The sequence below is a fragment of the Schistocerca nitens genome, chromosome 7 (assembly GCF_023898315.1).
Source record: "Schistocerca nitens isolate TAMUIC-IGC-003100 chromosome 7, iqSchNite1.1, whole genome shotgun sequence".
In the NCBI taxonomy this organism is placed as follows: domain Eukaryota; kingdom Metazoa; phylum Arthropoda; class Insecta; order Orthoptera; family Acrididae; genus Schistocerca; species Schistocerca nitens.
The window spans coordinates 371,075,031-371,095,390 of NC_064620.1; positions in this window are offsets into that span (position 1 = coordinate 371,075,031).

Consider the following 20,360-nt stretch of genomic DNA (forward strand, 5'->3'; position numbering starts at 1 on the left):
AATCCATCAGCATTTAGTAGAATTTGCTGTCTTTATATTTCTGTGATTTATCATGTAACCGAAATTTAACATTCCTTTCAGTACTTATGTGGATCACTTCACACTTTTCGTTACTTGGAGTCAGTTGCCACTTTTCGTACCATACAGATATCTTGTCTAAATCGTTTTGACCATTTGATGACTTTAAAAGACGGTAAATGAGAGCATCATCTGCAAGCAATCTAAGAGTGCTACTGAGATTGTCGTGTATGTAGAGCACAGAGCCTGTAACACTTCCTTCAGAAATACCAGGTATTACTTCTATTTTACTCGATAACTTTCCAACAATTACTACGAACTGTGACCTTTCAGACGAGAAATCAGGAATCTAGTCGCACAACTGAGACGATACTCCATAGGCACGCAATTTGTTTAAAAGACGCTTGTGAAGTACGGTGTCGAAAGCCTTCTGGAAACCTAAGAATACAGGATAAATTTGACATCCCCTGACAGTAGGACTCCTTGATTCATGAGAATAAAGAGCTGTTTGAGTTTCACAGGAATATCTTCTGAATCCGTGTTAGCTGCTTGTTAATAAATCATTTTCTTCGAGATAACTCACAATGTTCGATCATAGTAGCTGTTCCAATATCCTACTGCATTACGGGATTGTGTTTGCTACTCGGTTTAACTTATATGTTACATTTAGAGCACACTGCCTTCCATCACACAAATTCCATCTAAGTCATCATGCACCATCCTAATCGACGGCACTTTCCCCTACACCAAAGTGTCTTCAGCAAACAGCCACAGACCATTTATATGTATATAGGGAATAAGAGCGCTCTTATCACACTTCTCGGCAGCACTCCAGACAATACCATTGTCTGTGAACACTCGCCGTCAAAGACAACAAGTCTTAGAGCCACTTACATATCTGGGAACATAATCCATGTGCTCGTACATTGGTTAACAATCTGCCGTGGGCCACTGCTCCAAACGATTTCCGGAAATCTACGAATATGGAATCTGTCTGTTACCCTTCATCCGTGATTAGCAGGATATCGTGTGAGAAAAAGGCAAGCTGAGTTTCGCACGGGCAATGCCTTGTAAATTCCTGCTGATTCGTGGACAGTAGCTTTACCGTCTCAGGGAAATTTATCATATTCCAACACACAGTATAGGTTCCGAGAGGCTCATGCAAAGGTCTAAATCACTCTGAGAATATTTATGACAATGCCAGTAATTGCAGCATCTTGTGGACGCAGTTCCAGCAAATTACGGGTGATAAAGAACTTCTTAACGTTGAGCAGGTGCATAAATAAATTGCCAAACTGTCGATTGAAATGTGAAACTGAGCAATTTTCCTTCAGTGACTTAAACAAAGCTCAAAGCAAGGAAACGAAAAGTAAAATTAATTTAAAAATAAAATTCCTCGGTAGGTATAGTTCAACTTTTCATTATAGGATATCAAACAAGAGATCGAAAAAAGAAATTCTTTCGTTGATGGATGAACGCCGAAAGCATAGATCCCAGAGAGATCTAATTAATTGTTATAATACTCAGAAACTTTAATGTCTAACATAAGAGCAGCAAAAAATAGTTGCAACGCGAATGTGAAGAAATGCGAAGCTTGCAAGCTCCACAAGATGATTTTAATTTACCTAAAAAGCTAAAAGAATTTGCTGGGATATATGTATCGAAGAAAATTCTTCACTTCATAATCAACAAAGAGAAAATAGTTCCTATTGCACGAAGAAGAAAGAATCATGGAATCAATATGTTAAGAAACTCATTTAAGGTAATAGGCTCAAATACTGAGATTTGTAGCAACGATAATCTAACAGGAACTTCACCTGAGAAAGATGAATTCGAGTAACCCATACGAAACTCAACAGCCAATGAAGCAAAAGGACCCGATGACGTTCTAGTCCAACGTATTACACTTCTTGATGACTAAGGTATCGGAGTCTTTCACATACTTTTTAACAAAATTTACGATACAGGTCATTACACTGTTCAATGCCTATCATCAACTTTCATTCCCTTACCAAAAAAGGAGAATACGACAAAATGTGAAGTGAATGTTTCTGAAAGTCATCGATCGAAGGTTATGCAAAAAATGTTAGAAATTCATTGGCGAGGCCCAGTTTGAGTTTAGGAATGGTTTAGGTACAAGAGAAGCACTATAATCACTAAAAGTTCTGATGTAAAAGTGCTATGATCGGGATAAAAATGGAGGCCCTTCTTTTATTGATTATGAAACAGCCATCAAATGAGTCCAACATCACAAACCCATGTGAATTCTCGAAAGAATGGATGCAGATCAGAAAGACATCCGCAGTGTAGAGAATTTACATTCATGAGCCAAAACATTTTGGCCACCTGCTTAATAGCTTGTTTGTCCCTCTTTGGAACGAAATACATGACTGATTACGTGTATCAGGGGTCCGACAGTTTTTTGGTAGCCTCGTGGAGGTATTTGGCATTAGATGTCTACGCACAGGTCATGTAATTCATATAAATAACGGGCCGCTGATTTGTGTACGCGGTGATGGCGCCCATTAGCGGCCCAGATGGGTTACATGGGATTTATATCAGACGAATCTGGTTTCCAAGACATCGACGTGAGTTCACTTTAATGCCCCTCTAACCACTGTAGCACCGTTCTGGTTCAGTGATAGCTACATTGATGAAAGATGATATCGCCTTTGGGGACGACATCAAGGATGAAGGGATGCAGGTAGTTCGCACCGTTCAGCGTGTCTTCGATTCCTACCACAGGTCCCATGCAGGCGCAGGGTTGCATGATATTGGTCCCACCAGTCTGCGTGCGTGGCGCGTTGCAAATTTGGAGCCGCCGTTCAGCACGATGATGGCGTTTGTGGGGGTGACCATCGATCTTGTGTAGCAAAAATGTGATTCACCCGAAGAGCCGACATGTTTCCATTGATTGGCGGTCGAATCCCGATGACTCCGTGCAAACTGCAATCGGAATTGACAATGTTATTGGGTCAAAATGTCAACACGTAGGGTTGGTCTGCTGCGGAGCACCAGGTTCAACAATGTACGATGAACGGTGTGCTCCGGAACACCTGTGCGAGCACGAATATTGTGCTGTGTCGGCAGAGATGCCACAGATCACCATCTGTCCTACTTTACAGAGCAGTCTCCGAACCCCACAATCTGTGAAGAGTCGTGGAGGTCAAACCGGTTAGCGGCTAGTGGTAGTTTTACTGTCCTTGAGCCGTTCTGAGGCTCGCGTTGGTGCTGTCTGTAGGTTTCTGCCCTCTGTTGGTGGCCAGACGGTATCGTTTAGTTGGCATGGTTGCGGTTGTTTGTCTTCTTCTCGTGCTGACTGGCGCCAGTCGGTTTCGCAAGCGTTGCCTGCCGCTAGTGGCAGCAGCAGTGGTTATCGATATGTAGTAACTGTTGCCCTATCTTTGGAGCGACGTCGTTGTTTTTCCGGGTCGTGTGAGTGGGCCAGTTCAGTTGGGGACTCAAGAGGAGCCAGGTCCGCGCACTGCCGGAACACGCCGGGACTGCTGGCGGCACGCATGGATTGCCGGATGGAAGGGCTGTGGTCACGAGGGTGTGTGACCTCGTCGTAAACCGCGTTAAGATGAGTGCCTTTCAATCCAATTAGAGAAACCTCCACCATTGTGATATCTCGTGATTCTGCAGTGACTTGGATTCGTCTTCTTGCTCGTAGTGTCGCCAAGGCGAAGAATAGCGAGTGAAGTGCTTGGGGAAGGCAGATATGATTAGCTTTCCTCGACTTCTTATTACTATTTACTGCGTTCAACTTGTTACAATTTGTTAAGTTCAACCAGCGGTAATTTTCCTTGCCTGGTGGTCGCTAACGCCCCAGTTACCTGCCCTGGTGGTTAGTGTATGTAACGGCAGTGTACGTTTCCTCGTCTGGCCGCTGCTGTCCGGTAAGGCGTGTAGTTTTGACAACTTTCTTAATTGTAGGCCGGTTGGTGATTCTTCTATTCTTGTGGTAGTGATTCCTATCTCGTTCCGGGCACTCTAAGCACAGTATTCTGGGGACGTAGTGCAGATCACCGGTTCCGGCTTTGGCGTGTTTTCCATCGTTGCATTTTGTTTATCGGACGTCAAGTAGCTTCAGCAAGATTATCATTAGTCATTCGTTAGACTGCCACTCGTCTTATTTACCATCTTGTGAAGTGAATGCAGTTCTTTGCTGCCTATCCCATTGCTCGTGAAAGTGTTGTTGCCAGACCTTCGCCGGCTGGAGTGGCCGTGCGGTTCTAGGCGCTACAGTCTGAAACCGAGCGACCGCTACGGTCGCAGGTTCGAATCCTGCCTCGGGCATGGATGTGTGTGATGTCCTTAGGTTAGTTAGGTTTAATTAGTTCTAAGTTCTAGGCGACTGATGACCTCAGAAGTTACGTCGCATAGTGCTCAGAGCCATTTGAACCATTTTGAGCCAGACCTTCTCAGAGGTCGATTCCTGGAGCACCGTCTGCGGCCCCTTGGTTCTTGTAAGACATGTTTGTTCAGAAAGGAGGTCTGATGGCCAGTAGTTCAGTGTAACGCTCCTTCAGCCCACGCCTTCTGCGGGTATAATCCGCCTCAGTACCCTTTAAGGAACTTATGTACTGGTCCTTTTGTTTTATTATTGTATTATTTATGACAATACCTTGTAATGCCCACATTGAAGGTTATATATGTCTAGTTAATAGTTCTGGTCGCCTTCTGGAATAAATCTAGCAGTCTAGTGTTTAGTGGATGCTAAGGGTCGTGTTACAAAGTTTACCATCATCTCATTTCACCAGTTTGGTGATCAGGTGCTTGTTTTGTAAACTTTGCTATTGTATTTGCTGTTTTACAGGAGGTTTCTAAATCTGTATATTTCCCTTCCTGGCGTGTAAGGACTTCAGCCATGATTGTGGTCAATTGCCTTAAAGTTCTGATTAGGTATTTGTATTTTAGCAGTTAGCCTTAAAAACTTATTTCCTGCCATTCCTGGCGTCTAATGCATTCTGCTGTGTTTATGCCAACTTACCTTCAATATTTCAGTACCTGTAAGTTATAAATTGCTGCGAGTTCTTAAACAATTCTTAATTTATTGCCTTTCTTAGCGTGTAAGGCCTTCTGTCCAGATCACAGTGGCTTGCTTTTAAAACATTATCTGCTGTATGTGTATTTAATGGTGACTTCCTAAATGGTAACTCACTGAAAAGACTATTATTTACACAGTTGTTTATTCCCTCATTAATATCGTGTGGTATTTTTTATTTATTGTTGAGTCGGGAATTACTGGTTTTAAATAAATTGTGTGTAAGAGGCAACCAATAGTAACTGTGAACCGTGATTTATTTTCAAAGAATATTCTTAAGAATTTATTCTATTTACTAGCGGTTCATCAAGAACATTAACACATTTAATTACACTATGTAAACATGGAAGTAGTTGCCAGGGAGTAACTGATGAAGTCATAAGCAATTCCTTTCGAGAAATGGGAATTTTATTTACTTTAGTGCCTAAAAGCATTTTTTCTTAAAGAAACAGATTTAAAATTATATTCAGAAAGCACCCTCTAAATATCAAAGTTACAATTCATTCAGAGGCAGAAAGAAACAAGTTTTGACTGTATGAGCTTTCGGGTAGAGAACCTTGGCGCTCCCTTTTGAGACGGCCGTAGTTACGACCGCTTACAACAGCCTCTGAAAACCTACACTGTTGCAAATCTGCAACACACCAGATTACTTTAAACTTACACAAGCACACAAACTATGCACCCTGTTAGGAGGGATGCAAATGGTACAAAACACTAAAACTTAAAATACTAACTTTGCCACCGAAGGTGCAACTTGATTTTAACTTCTAAGAAAAGTCTTACGGTGAAAGGGTGGCAACTTTATATACTAAAATGATCATTTAAATAAAAGCCCATGAAATGCAATCTTCTATAAAATTCTACAAGGTTGGCCAAACAAGTTAAGATGCTCTACAGTACACAGATATCGCCTCTCAAGATGATAGGCAAGATCAAAACGTATTTCAGGAATTACGCCATTACACTCCAAGAAATAAATTCGTTAACACACCAAATCCGACAAACATGACAGAGGCAGCTACTAACGTACGGTAGATTTGTGGTGTCACCGCCAGACACCACACTTGCTAGGTGGTAGCCTTTAAATCGGCCGCGGTCCGCTAGTATACGTCGGACCCGCGTGTCGCCACTGTCAGTGATTGCAGACCGAGCGCCACCACACGGCAGGTCTAGAGAGACTTACTAGCACTCGCCCCAGTTGTACAGCCGACGTTCATAGGAATGGTTCACTGACAATCACGCTCTCATTTGCTGAGACGATAGTTAGCATAGCCTTCAGCTACGTCATTTGCTACGACCTAGCAAGGCGCCGTATTCAATAGATATATAACTTGTGATGCCTGTACCGTCAGACCGATGTACACCACTTCTGGATTAAAGTTAAGTATTCTACCAGTTACCTCCTGTTTTGCTAGTCTTATTTCTCTGACCTTGTTCCAGACCTCACGCCAATCTACGTGAGCTTAAAAGCGTGCATTTCGGCCTCCTCCTAGCAACACGGTGTTGGCTCTTCTGCCAACACTTCATATGGCAACGAGGATTTAGCGTTCGTATTGCCCTAATTGACTTGTCATGGCTTCGCCACACTCTCCAGATGTACTGTCCGAATTTTATCGCTTGCAGAATCAGCAGACGCAGGCCTTATTGGATGCCCTTGGACAGCTCATCCAGGGTCAACGTGCACTGCAAAATGATGCGGCCGCCGCCACTTCACCGCTACCGCAGCCACAACATGCACTTGCACCACCTTTTCGTCCTTTTGATGCGGCACTGGAAAGCTGGACGGAGTGGTCACGCCAATTTGGATTCCATCTCGCCGCCTACAGAATTCAAGGTAATGAGCGGCAGCCTTTTTTGTTAGCATGCGTCGGGGTGCACACGTACCGAGTGATAGTGAAATTATTTCCCCGACGCGACGTAGCAACTCTGTCCTACGACGAAATTTTGTCTGCATTAGATGCATATTTCAAAGAATCAGTCAATGTAGTTGCCAAACGGTATACGTTGTTTCGTACCAAACGTACGGCCGGTCAAACTAATCGGGAGTGGGTTGCCACTTTGCAAGGCCTTACTAGGGATTGTGCTTTTGAGTGTGAATGTGGACTCCCTTATTCAGATACTATGGTGCGTGATGCAATTGCACAGAACGTTTCTGATGTTCGTATAAGGGAACAGATTTTGAAACTAGTCAATCTCTCCCTTCAACAAGTGATAGACATATTGGGTAGGCAGGACACACTTGACTTTGCTCAGGAATCATTTGCAACTTCGCCAGCCGTGTGTCACGTTAACCAGCCCGCCGGGCGAGCTGCATGGAACAGTAAACAGCCCTCGCGCCCGTCCGCGCAGCTGCCGCCAAGCTCTCCGCTACGTTTGCCGCGCCAGCAAGCAAATGCAGCGCTAAAGTCATGCCCGCGGTGTGCAACTAGACGTTCGCGTGAGAATTGCCGGTCACGCCCAGCTATTTGCTTTTTCTGTAATAAACAAGGACATGTTCAGAGTGTTTGCCAGAAAAAGCTTAGATCGGACACAAACAACCATTCCAGGCCCTTTGCTTCACGCCGGAATCGGAATCGAACCAAGACTACTCAGGCTTGTGACCCTTCGCCCATGGAAATTCATGCAGTTCATTCCACTCCGCCCAGTGCCACTCTCTCTAACAGTGACTGTGTTCGTCCCACAAAACGTGTGCGTCGATGTCGCCGGAAATCACGTCAATTAGCAAGTGATCCTGTACCAGTGTCTGTTCACGTTGCACGAGACAGTCGCTCTTGTCATCAGCAGGACAATAAACTTTTTGTAGATTTGGACTTTCATGGCAAGGTCATACCGTTCCAGCTCGATACCGGAGCTGCAGTTTCACTAATCCATAAAGACACGTACAAACAACTGGGCACACCTCCGTTGCATGCCACATATGTTGAGTTAAATAGTTATTCCGGTCAGAATATCCCTGTGTTAGGACAATGCAGCCTTCTTGCAACACACAAGGGACAAACAAAACTTGTGTCATTTTACGACTTCGTTCTTCTTCTGCAGTGAACTTGTTTGGTTTAGATTTATTTCGGTTGTTTAACTTGTCTATAGTCAATCAGGTCCTATCAGTGAACCAGACTGTGCCTTCAGCCAGTGTTTCTTGTCTATGTGAAGAATTTGCTGACATTTTTGCACCGGGCCTTGGTTGCGCTAAGAACTATGAAGCACATTTGGAACTGAAAGTAAACGCGCAACCGAAATTTTTCCGAGCGCGCAATGTTCCCCACGTATTGCGTGATGAGGTCGCAAGAACATTACACGATTTGGAATCACAAGGTGTGATTGAACGTGTGCAGGCTTCTCTCTGGGCATCACCCTTAGTAATTTTGCCAAAACCTTCCGGAAAATTGAGACTTTGTGTAGACTTCAAGGCAACGGTGAATCCACAACTAGTGATTGCAACTTATCCTTTACCCCGCCCAGAAGATCTTTTTGACAAACTGTGCCCGGGTAAGTATTTTTCGACGTTGGACCTAGCAGATGCGTACTTGCAAATACCAGTGGACGACAAATCCCAGCGCGTCTTGGTGGTTAACACGCATCTTGGTTTGTATCGATTCAAAAGACTGCCATTCGGGTGTGCATCCGCCCCTGCATTGTTTCAGCAATATCTGCAAACTGTTTGTGCGTCGGTCCCTACGGCAGCAAACTATCTGGACGATATTGTGATCTCCGGAAAGACAGAAGAAGAACATTTAGCCAATCTCAGAACATTATTTCAGGTCTTGCGACAAAATGGTCTTCGCTTGCGGAAGGACAAATGTGTGTTTTTTGCTCGTGACTTACCCTACCTGGGACATGTAATCAATGCCCAAGGCATACATCCCAGTCCCGCGCACCTCCGTGCCATACAAGACTTGCCTTCGCCGCAGAATTTGAAGCAGCTACAGAGTGTGCTGGGAAAAATAAATTACTACAACAAATATGTGCACCACGCCTCTTCCATTTCAGCTCCGCTTCATCGCTTACGCCGTAAAGGTGTTCCGTTCGTCTGGACGACGGAATGCGAACGCGCCTTTCGCCAGTTGAAATCGGCGTTGCTTTCCAATACTTGCCTTACGCCATTCGATCCCCAGAAACCCCTTTTGTTGATGGTAGATGCATCGTATTTCGGGATCGGTGCTGTGCTTGCGCACAAAGATGGATCGCATGATCGCCCTATTGCCTTTGCGTCCAGATTGCTCTTGTCTGCGCAAAGAAATTATTCTCAGATCCAGAAAGAAGCATTGTCTCTCGTGTTTGGTGTTACTAAGTTTCATGATGTCTTGTATGGTCGTCACTTTACCATCATCACAGACCACAAACCTTTGACATCGCTTTTTCATCCGAACCAGCCTGTACCTCCACGTACAGCACAGACATTCATTCGCTGGTCTATTTTCCTCTCGCAGTACCGCTACGATATTTTGTATCGGTCCACTGCTAAGCACGGAAACGCTGATGCGTTGTCCCGTTTGCCTGTTGCTGAGGATAGAGCATTCGATTCTTCCGAACTTGCTTGCATGTTCATTGACTCGGAAACCAATGACGTGGTCGAATCGTTTCCGATTGATTTTCGTCGTGTAGCTACAGCCACAGCTGCTGACCCTGTCCTTGCTCCCGTTTTGCGTTTTGTTGCTACGCAATGGCCCTTGTCACTGTCATGGATCGAGGATCCGTTGGTTCGCCGATTTTTTGCTCACAAGGAGAGACTTTTTGTTCGACGTGGTGTTTTGCTGTTGCGTTCTGATAATGATCAGTCCAGGGTCGTGGTCCCACGTTCGTTACAGTCCTCTGTCTTACGGCTTCTCCACCAAGGACATTAGGGTATAGTGCGAACGAAACAACTTGCTCGTCAGCACTGTACTTGGTTCGGAATCGATGCTGCGATTACGAATGTGTGCTCTTCTTGCATGGCGTGTGCCGAACTACAATCCGCACCACCGCGGAAATTCTTTGCATGGCCGAAAGCCACTTCCCCTTGGCAACGCTTGCACATCGATTTTGCTGGTCCATTCTGGAATGCTCGATGGTTGGTTGTGGTCGATTCCTTCAGTAATTTTCCTTTTGTTGTACGGATGTCTTCCACGACGTCGTCTGCCACCATCCAAGCGTTATCAGCTATCTTTTGCATTGAAGGTCTTCCGCAGACTATTGTTTCCGACAATGGCCCACAATTCATGTCCGCAGAATTTCAGTCATTCTGCAATGCCAATGGTATTCAACATCTGACATCCGCGCCGTTTTCGCCTCAGTCAAACGGTGCCGCTGAATGACTGGTCCGGACTTTCAAGTCACAGATGTTGAAGCTGAAAGAGTCGCATTCTCGGGAGGACGCGTTATTGCTCTTCTTGTCCTCGTATCGCTCTCAGCCCCAAGATGGTCGCTCGCCAGCTGAGTTGCTCCACGGTCGTCCTCATCGAACCTTGATGTCTTTGCTACATCCGCCGCATCAGGTTCCTGTGCAGCGGCAGCCACCTGCTTTTGCTCCAGGCGACGTTGTATACTATCGCAACTATCGAGGTTCACGGCGTTGGCTCGCAGGGCGCATTCTTCGCTGCCTCGGCCGCGCTATGTATCTGGTTTTGGGGGCCTCTGGTGAGGTGCGTCGGCATCTCAATCAGCTGCGCCTCTGTCGTCGCACGGGTTCTGCCGCTCCCCGTCTGCTTTCAGCGACGGTGCCGTCCGGTCAGCGCCCTGGGGACCCATCTACTGGCTCGCCTCATCCCCAGGTGTGACCGACGATGCCTTCCATTTTGCCGCATGGCGACGCACCGCCGCCGCCGCCGGTCCTCCCGCCGGCGCCGCCCGCAGTGGACGCGTCGCTACAGCCGCCCAGCCCCTCCGTGGGTCACGCGCCGCCGATCGCTTCCCGTGACCAGCTGTCCTCCGACATGGAACTCTTGCCCGCTCCGGACTAGATGTCGTCTTCGCCCGTCGGGTACCCTGACGCGATGGAGGACGACCCTTCGGCCCCTCCTGTCTCTCTATGGGCGCATACACCGCATGTTGGCATGCACCCTGGACTAGGTTTTCAGGCGTTTCCTAGCTCCTCTCGGACCGAATGGCCGGGTGCGGGTAGCACAGCCTCGCCTATTGTTAGGCTCCCCACCTCGTCGCATACGTCGACATGGGGTCCTCCCCACGGCGGGCGGAAGCCTTATAACACAACCGTTCGCCGATTTGCGGGGGAGGAATGTGGTGTCACCGCCAGACACCACACTTGCTAGGTGGTAGCCTTTAAATCGGCCGCGGTCCGCTAGTATACGTCGGACCCGCGTGTCGCCACTGTCAGTGATTGCAGACCGAGCGCCACCACACGGCAGGTCTAGAGAGACTTACTAGCACTCGCCCCAGTTGTACAGCCGACGTTCATAGGAATGGTTCACTGACAATCACGCTCTCATTTGCCGAGACGATAGTTAGCATAGCCTTCAGCTACGTCATTTGCTACGACCTAGCAAGGCGCCGTATTCAATAGATATATAACTTTTGATGCCTGTACCGTCAGACCGATGTACACCACTTCTGGATTAAAGTTAAGTATTCTACCAGTTACCTCCTGTTTTGCTAGTCTTATTTCTCTGACCTTATTCCAGACCTCACGCCAATCTACGTGAGCTTAAAAGCGTGCATTTCGGCCTCCTCTAGCAACACGGTGTTGGCTCTTCTGCCAGCACTTAAAGATTGATAGGTAGATTACCGAACCTGAACCGTAGGTTGAACCCGCCCCTACTCCACAAGGGAAAAACGGACCACCCAATTTATAAACAACCACCTTCCTGTGGGTGGGCAAACGGAGAAGAATGGCTGGACGACCCCAAAACACCTCACCAAGGAAACAAGTAGAATTTAACAAGAGTAAATGAAACCACATAGCACTGATAACTTCTAATAAACTGCCAGCCGCTTCAACGGACGCAGGAAGGCGCGCCGATCTCCTGTCTCACGGCGTCGCAGCTCGCACCGGCCAGACCGACGTCGTGGGTTGACTCCTGTTGCTCTCGTGTCGATATCCCTCGCTAATACGGCGCGGCCCACTGGACTCATATGGGAACCTCATATGCGCCGACGCTCAAGACGGACAAGTCATGTTGTGTCTCAGTGCGCGACCGACCAACCGATCGATCCAACCGCCAATGACCATTGCCTGAGCAAACTCGAGCAGACTGGCGGCCTAACGCGCAGACTTAGATGCAGGAACTAAGCCCCGACCGGGCGACCACTCGCTGAGTTCTCTTGCTGGCGGAGTGGAAAGAATCTCATTTTGCCGGCTTTAAAGGTTGCTCCGAACGAAAGACATACTAGCACTCCGGACGACAGACACACTAACTGCCTCACAAATGCGGTCGAGAGACAGACAAGCAAGCTGGGGACGAGAGACTGACCTAGACTGACCGACTGGCGAGCTCACAGCGCCCCTTAAATGCACGTGAACAGGCAACCTTTCCCCTTTCCCACCAGAGGGAGACACCAAAGCTGCGATTGCCACAGCGGCGCAACCGTCAAAAACGGAGGGCGACTGCTTCACACTTCGCGCTGCGGCGCGCTCTTCGAAACAGCAATTTTTACCAAGGCTCAAACTGATTACGGCCCCGCCCACAATCGTAGCCGAATCCTGCCTACCCTTGACTACGAGGTTTCAGTCCTCCTACCTCTTGCCGTAGATAATCGCGACAGTAGCACGTGAACATTCGACCAGTTTCATCGTTTTCGAGAAACTCTTTCACAGGCTCTGCGTAACTATAATTTGCCCTTTCTCAAAGTGGCTTATCGCAATGGATTTCCCTATCTGCAGCCCATACGTTCGCTAGGGTGATCCCTCGTCCGTGTCTGCTCCGCTCGGATACACTACTGGCCATTAAAATTGCTACACCACGAAGATGACGTGCTACAGGCGCGAAATTCAACCGACAGGAAGAAGATGCTGTGATATGCAAATGATTAGCTTTTCAGAGCATCCACACAAACTGGCGCCGGTGGCGACACCTACAACGTGCTGACATGAGGAAAGTTTCCAACCGATTTCTCATTGCCTGGTGAAACGTTGTTGTGATGCCTCGTGTTAGGAGGAGAAATGCGTACCATCACGTTTCCGACTTTGATAAAGGTCGAATTGTAGCATATCGCGATTGCAGTTTATCGTATCGCGTTGATCGAGATCCAATGACTTTTAGCAGAATATGGAATCGGTGGTTTGAGGAGGGTAATACGGAACGCCGTGCTGGATCCCAACGGCCTCGTATCACTAGCAGTCGAGATGACAGGCATCTTATCCGCACGGCTGTAACGGATCGTGCAGCCACGTCTCGATCCCTGAGTCAACAGATGGGGACGTTTGCAAGACAACAACCATCTGCACGAGCTGTTCGACGACGTTTGCAGCAGCATGGCCTATTAGCTCGGAGACCATGGCTGCGGTTACCCTTGACGCTGCATCACAGACAGGAGCACGTGCGATGGTGCACTCAACGACGAACCTGAGTGCACGAACGGGAAACCGCCATTTTTTCAGTTGAATCCAGGTTCTGTTTACACCATCTTGATGGTCGCATCCGTGTTTGGCGACATCGCGGTGAACGCACATTGGAAGCGTGTATTCGTCATCGCCATACTGGCGTGTCACCCGGTGTGATGGTATGGGGTGCCACTGGTTACACGTCTCGATCACCTCTTGTTCGCACTGACGGCACTTTGAACAGTGGACGTTACATTTAAGACGTGTTACGACCCGTGGATCTACCCTTCATTCGACCCCTGCGAAACCCTACATTTCAGCAAGATAATGCACGACCGCATGTTGCAGGTCCTGCACGGGCCTCTCTGGATACAGGAAATGTTCGGCTGCTGCCCTGGCCAGCACATTCTACGGATCTCTCACCAGTTGAAAACGTCTGGTCAATGGTGGCCGAGCAACTGGTTCGTCACAATACGGCAGTCACTACTCTTGATGAACTGTGGTATCGTGTTGAAGCTGCATGGGCAGCTGTACCTGTACACGCCATCGAACCTCTGTTTGACTCAATGCCGATGCGTATCAAGGCCGTTATTACGGCCAGAGTTAGTTGTTCTGGGTACTGGTTTCTCAGCATCTATGCATCGAAACTGCGTGAAAATGTAATCACATGTCAGTTCTAGTATATTTGTCCAATGAATATCCGTTTATCATCTGGATTTCTTCTTGGTGTATCAATTTTAATGGCCAGTAGTGTACTTTTGTTACCGCAAATCTACCAGGCGGCATCCAACTTTGCGGTGGACAGTGCTCATGGAGTTTTGCTTATCTGTGTATATTAGAATCAAACGGCATTGGTTCTCAATGACCTTGCCGCAGAGGTGACGCTAGTTCCCGACAGATCATCCTAAAGTAAGCACTGTCAGACTTTGCTAGCACTTGGATGGGTGGCCGGCCTGGTCTGCCGAGCTCTGTTGGCATGGGTGTGCGCTCAGCCCCAGTGAGGCCGCTTGAGGAGCTACTTGACTGAGAAGCTGCGGCTCCTGGCACGAAAGCTGACCACGGCCGGGAGAGCCGTGGCTGACCACATGCTCCTGAATTTTGTGTGTGGCGAGTGGCGTGGCGTGCGGACGTGTTCGGCGAGGGCTCCGCATTTGTGGTGGATAAAAGTGGTCGGAGTGCAGTGCAAGTTTCAGCGTGGATAGCTAAAGGCGTAATCTGTCACTTACGCATAAGGAATAGTTCGGAGACCGTAGTTTGACCGTGAGAGGTCTTTTTTCCGTAATAGTATTGTCTTCTCTGTGGGCTGCGACGCGTTGCGCTTTCTGCTGACTGCGCGGAGTGCAGCGGGTTGCAGTGATGTCGGACGCAGACAGCGCTGACAACGCGGATTGCGGCGGGCTGACTGCGCGAGCCACAGCTGTTCGTTGCGTCAGGCGTCCTAGACAGCAGCAGCCGACTCAGCGGACGCAGTCTTAAAGAAAGCTGGCTGCAGCTACTGTCAACTAGCGTGTGCCTCTTATTTCCTGGCGTTACCGAGTAGCAGCGCGGCATATTGTAGAACAAATCACAGAGCGTACTGCGCATAACGGAACTGGTTGCACTCGGTTTAGAGCCGTCCGCTGTGGCCGAGTGGTTCTAGGCGCTTCAGTCTGGAACCACGCGACCGCTACGGTCTCAGATTCGAATTCTGCCTCTGGCATGGATGTTTGTGATGTCCTTAGTTTAGTTAGGTTTAAGTAGTTCTAATTGTAGGCGACTGATGACCTCAGATGTTAAGTCCCGTAGTGCTCAGAGCCAGTTGAACCAGGATGAGATTTTCACTCTGCAGAGTAAAACTGTGTGCCGGACCGAGACTCGAACTCAGGACTCACCCCCCATCCTCACTCCCCATCCTGACTCCCCATCCTCAGTCCCTGTCCTGGCAGAAATGAAGATGTGCCAATTCAGTTAGGCCAATTAGTTCAATCCTGTTGCGCACAGTTTGAGTCCGTACACTGTGTGAGTTCCAGCATGTCACCGAGATGGAGCTGTAGTCACAGCCACAGCCTCTAGCTTCGAATCAGGCGGCACATAGCGAACATATTCAGAGAGGAATTTGTGCACCAACAGCAGTGAGGCTTAAGTGGACTATATAGGAGAGCTTGTACCACAGCACATCGAAGCTTAAATTAAGTAGCTGCTTGTTTATGAAAAAAAGACGACGTAAAAGCGGATAACGAGGATATCATATGTATGAGATAGGGATCTGACGCAGTCCTCTCACCTTTTACACATAAGATCAGAGGAACTCATATATTTATTCTCTGCAAAAGAAAACGACTGGATTTGTTTCTAACGTTTTCTTCACATGTGCAACAGAAAAACAAAAAAATAATACGAAAGATACATTACGGTGTAGATGCTTGTTCTTGTGAATTACAACAGGAAGATATGTGAGGGGGGGTCGTGACTCCTGCTTGGCTAGCTCAGTTAGTGGAACAAAGGTCCCTAGTTCGAGTCTCGGTCCGGCACATAGTTTCAACCTACCAGGAAGTTCCATTTGAACCATTTGAACTCGGTTTAGAGACTAACTACATGCGCAACCGAGACAGAATTTGGGAACCGGCTGCCGTACAGCAAATTTCGTCCGGTGCGCGTTCTCTTTGTCTCGCTCTGTGAAGCATTTGGGACGTTTGCATCGGCTTTTGAATAAGTTAAGCTCCACGTCCGAGAGTATACGCGGACACTGGAGCATACAACCTTGTCCACGCTGGCGGCAGCCGCTGCTACTTTGGAAAATGCTGAACGTGCTCCCGGAATCAGTGTGAGCTACACTTCAGTTGGAGGGCGTCGAAACAGTGCCGCGACTCCGACGCGCAGGAGTGCGGGGGCAATAAGACGAGAAGTATCCAGCGAAGAGCTAATTCCCAAAAGAAAGAAAATGGAAACTAAAATGATAAGCCGCGCGGGATTAGCCGAGAGCTCTGAGGCGCTGCAGTCATGGACTGCGCGGCTGGTCCCCGCGGAGGTTCGAGTCCTCCCTCGGGCATGGGTGTGTGTGTTTGTCCTTAGGATAATTTAGGTTATGTAGTGTGTAAGCTTAGGAACTGATGCCCTTAGCAGTTAAGTCCCATAAGATTTCACACACATTTTTTTAAAATGATACGGGCTGTAGACGAGATCTTAGCGGGGTTCTGGAATGAACTAAAACAAAAAAGGGCGCCAACCACAATTACACTACAGGTTAGAAACAAAAATTGGGCACTCGCACTAGGTCAAGCATGGCTTTATGGACAAAATGAAGAGCTCAGAACTGAAAACGCTAGACTCAGTAAAGAACTAGTGGTTGCAAACGCAGCGGATGCCTAGGAACGCATTCAGCGCCTGGAACAAGAAATAGCGGAGGATGACAGATTAAAGGCCGATATAGTAAATGTCTTTTTCCAAAGCTGTTTCACAGAGGAAGACTGCACTGTAGTTCCTTCTCTAGATTGTCGCACAGAGACAAAATGGTAGATATCAAAATAGATGACACAGGGATAGAAAAACAATTAAAATCGCTCAAAGGAGGAAAGGCCGCTGGACCTGATGGTATGCCAGTTCGATTTTACACAGAGTACGCGAAGAAACTTGCCCCCTTTCTTGCAGCAGTGTACCGTAGGTCTCTAGAAGAGCGTAGCGTTCCAAAAGATTTGAAAAAGGCACAGGTCATCCCCGTTTTCAAGAAGGGACGTCGAACAGATGTGCAGAACTATAGACCTATATCTCTAACGTCGATCAGTTGTAGAATTTTGGAACACGTATTATGTTAGAGTATAATGACTTTTCTGGAGGCTAGAAGTCGACTCTGTAGGAATCAGCATGGGTTTTGAAAAAGATGATCGTGTGAAACCCAGCTCGAGCTATTCGTCCACGTGACTCAGAGGGCCATAGACACGGGTTCCCAGGTAGATGCCGTGTTTCTTGACTTCCGCAAGGCGTTTGATACAGCACCCCACAGTCGATTAATGAACAAAGTAAGAACATATGGACTATCAGACTAATTGTCTGATTGGATTGAGGAGTTCCAAGATAACAGAATGCAGCGGGTCATTCTCAATGGAGAAAGTCTTCCGAAGTAAGAGTGATTTCAGGTGTGCCGCAGGCGAGTGTCGTAGGACTGTTGCTATTCACAATATGTATAATGACCTTGTGGATAACATAGGAAGTTCATTGAGGCTTTTTTGCGGATGATGCTGTGGTACATCGAGAGGTTGTAACAATGGAAAATTGTACTGAAATGCAGGAGGATCTGCAGCGAATTGACGCATGGTGCAGGGAATGGCAATTGAATCTCAATGTAGACAAGTGTAATGTGCTGCGAATACATAGAAAGAAATATCCCTTATCATTTAGCTACAATATAGCACGTCAGCAACTGGAAGTAGTTAATTCCATAAATTATCTGGGAGTAGGCATTAGGAGTGATTTATTATGGAATGATCATATAAAGTTGATCGTCGGTAAAGCAGATGCCAGACTGAGATTCATTGGAAGAATTCTAAGGAAATTCAGTCTGAAAGCAAAGGAAGTAGGTTACAGTACACTTGTTCGCCCACTGCTTGAATACTGCTCACAGGTGTGGGATCCGTACCAGATAGAGTTGATAGAAGAGAGAGAGAAGATCCAACGGAGAGCAGCGTGCTTCGTTACAGGATCATTTAGTAATCGCGAAAGCGTTACGGAGATGATAGATAAACTCCAGTGGAAGACTCTGAAAGAGAGACGCTCAGTAGCTCGGTGCGGGCTTTTGTTAAAGTTTCGAGAACATACCTTCACCGAGGAGTCAAGCAGTATATTGCTCCCTCCTACGTATATCTCCCGAAAAGACCATGAGGATATAATCAGAGAGATTAGAGCCCACACAGAGGCATAGCGACAATCTTTCTTTCTACGAACAATGCGAGACTGGAATAGAAGGGAGAACCGATAGTGGTACTCAAGTTACCCTCCGCCACACACAGACAGGTGGCTTGCGGAGTATGGATGTAGATATAGATAATAAACCCCTCTCTTTCTCATCTGCAGCGGTTGCGGCTGCCGGTCCGATTGCAAAACCAAAAATCAAAGTACAGGAACGCATTCAACAAACAAAAGCTAAACAATACAGCACACTTTTCTTTAAATCAGAAACCAACCAAGACGCGAGAACCATAAGAAAAACCATCATTAAAACAATTAACCCCAAGCAAGACAAATTAAAAATAAATCAGGTCAACAGCAAACACCATAATCATTGAAACAGAATCACAAGTAGACAAGAGAAAGATAACAGCACAGCTTAAGGACATTAGGTGTGAAGAACCCAAGAAGTTCAGACCCTTGCTGGCAGTGCACCATGTCTCAACATACTTAACTGACCAGGAATTCTTAGAAGAGCTCTACGAAATAAACCTGAGTGAACACATTACTAAAAAGAGAGTTCGATAACGTGGTTAAAATAAAATTTAAAACAAGACCAAAGAGCAAAAGGACAGTAAACAATATTCTAGAAGTGTCGCCAAGAGTACGATTACTGCTGCTTCAAAAAGAAAGGGTTTTTATTCAGTTTGAATCTTTGTTCATCAACGATTTTGTTGCTGTACAAAAATGTTTTAACTGTTGGGGCTTCGGCCAGCCATCGAAGCGTTGCGACAAAGATCTAGTATGCGGGAGATTTGCAAAACCGGGACACAAAAAGTCAGAATGCACGCAGGTGAATCCTGTAGGCTGTATACCATGCAAACACAGAAACAGAACATGCGATAAGGCTGGGGGGGGGGGGGGGGGGGCAGACTGTCCATACGTACAAACAGAACAGCTCTACGAAAGACAAATAGAGCGCACCGAATACGATGTTCTGCACAAAGTTCATTAGTAAGGAGTGCTACTATAACTGTCAGAAACCCACCCACGCAGGAACAGATGATCATAACACAAACAGGCAAAGGTACAAATCGCTGTCGACTAGGATGAGAGGCTGGCGGCGAGCTGTTGCCTGGCGGCAACACATGGGGATGTTACAAACTCCAAATGCAGATACCAATACTAATGTAATGCCTCAGTTCTGGGAGACAATACAGTGTAGGTACTTCAGCATTACCGACTATACAGACGATATGTGCATGCAGGGTACAATTGAATAGGAAGTTGTCAGGCACCTGAAACGTCACATGTTTGATTGAGCCATCTTCCAGGCTGGTCTCCTTTTACGAATTGGTGAACTGGAAGACGAAATACTGCTAGACTGTACAGAGAAATATAACGACGTCCTTGAACATCCTAAGAATGAAGATGTCACTGAGTTCACAAGAAATCCAACACCACAGGCAAACACAGAGACAGTTGAACATTACCCGCTCCACAAGTAGAATATGATACAACCAAATGTAGACCCTATATTACACCAGTTCGTTTTGTCTACGGGGATAGCACACACAGTCACTACGAAAAACAAAACAGTTATGTAGATGGACAGAACGACACAGCCTGCACCGGCACAACACCAGATACAACCACCCCAGAAACGGACAAAGAACAGTCACCTCCTACGAACAAGTTCCCGGTAGAGATCAAAAACAAGTCACTATCAGAGGAAATGCTCAGCGAAATCACATCAAACTCAATACTACCAGAAACCATAAAGCAGGAAAGACGTGCTGCACTACGAAATTACTCAAAATCGGAACAACAAACAGTCAGTCAAGAACACCAACCAGACACATCCAAGGACCTCAAGCTGAGTACCGTTAGTTACGTAACTACGAAAACTTAGAAGTTAACCTATGGCTTAGCAGACTAGAAAACAAGGATATATTTCAAACA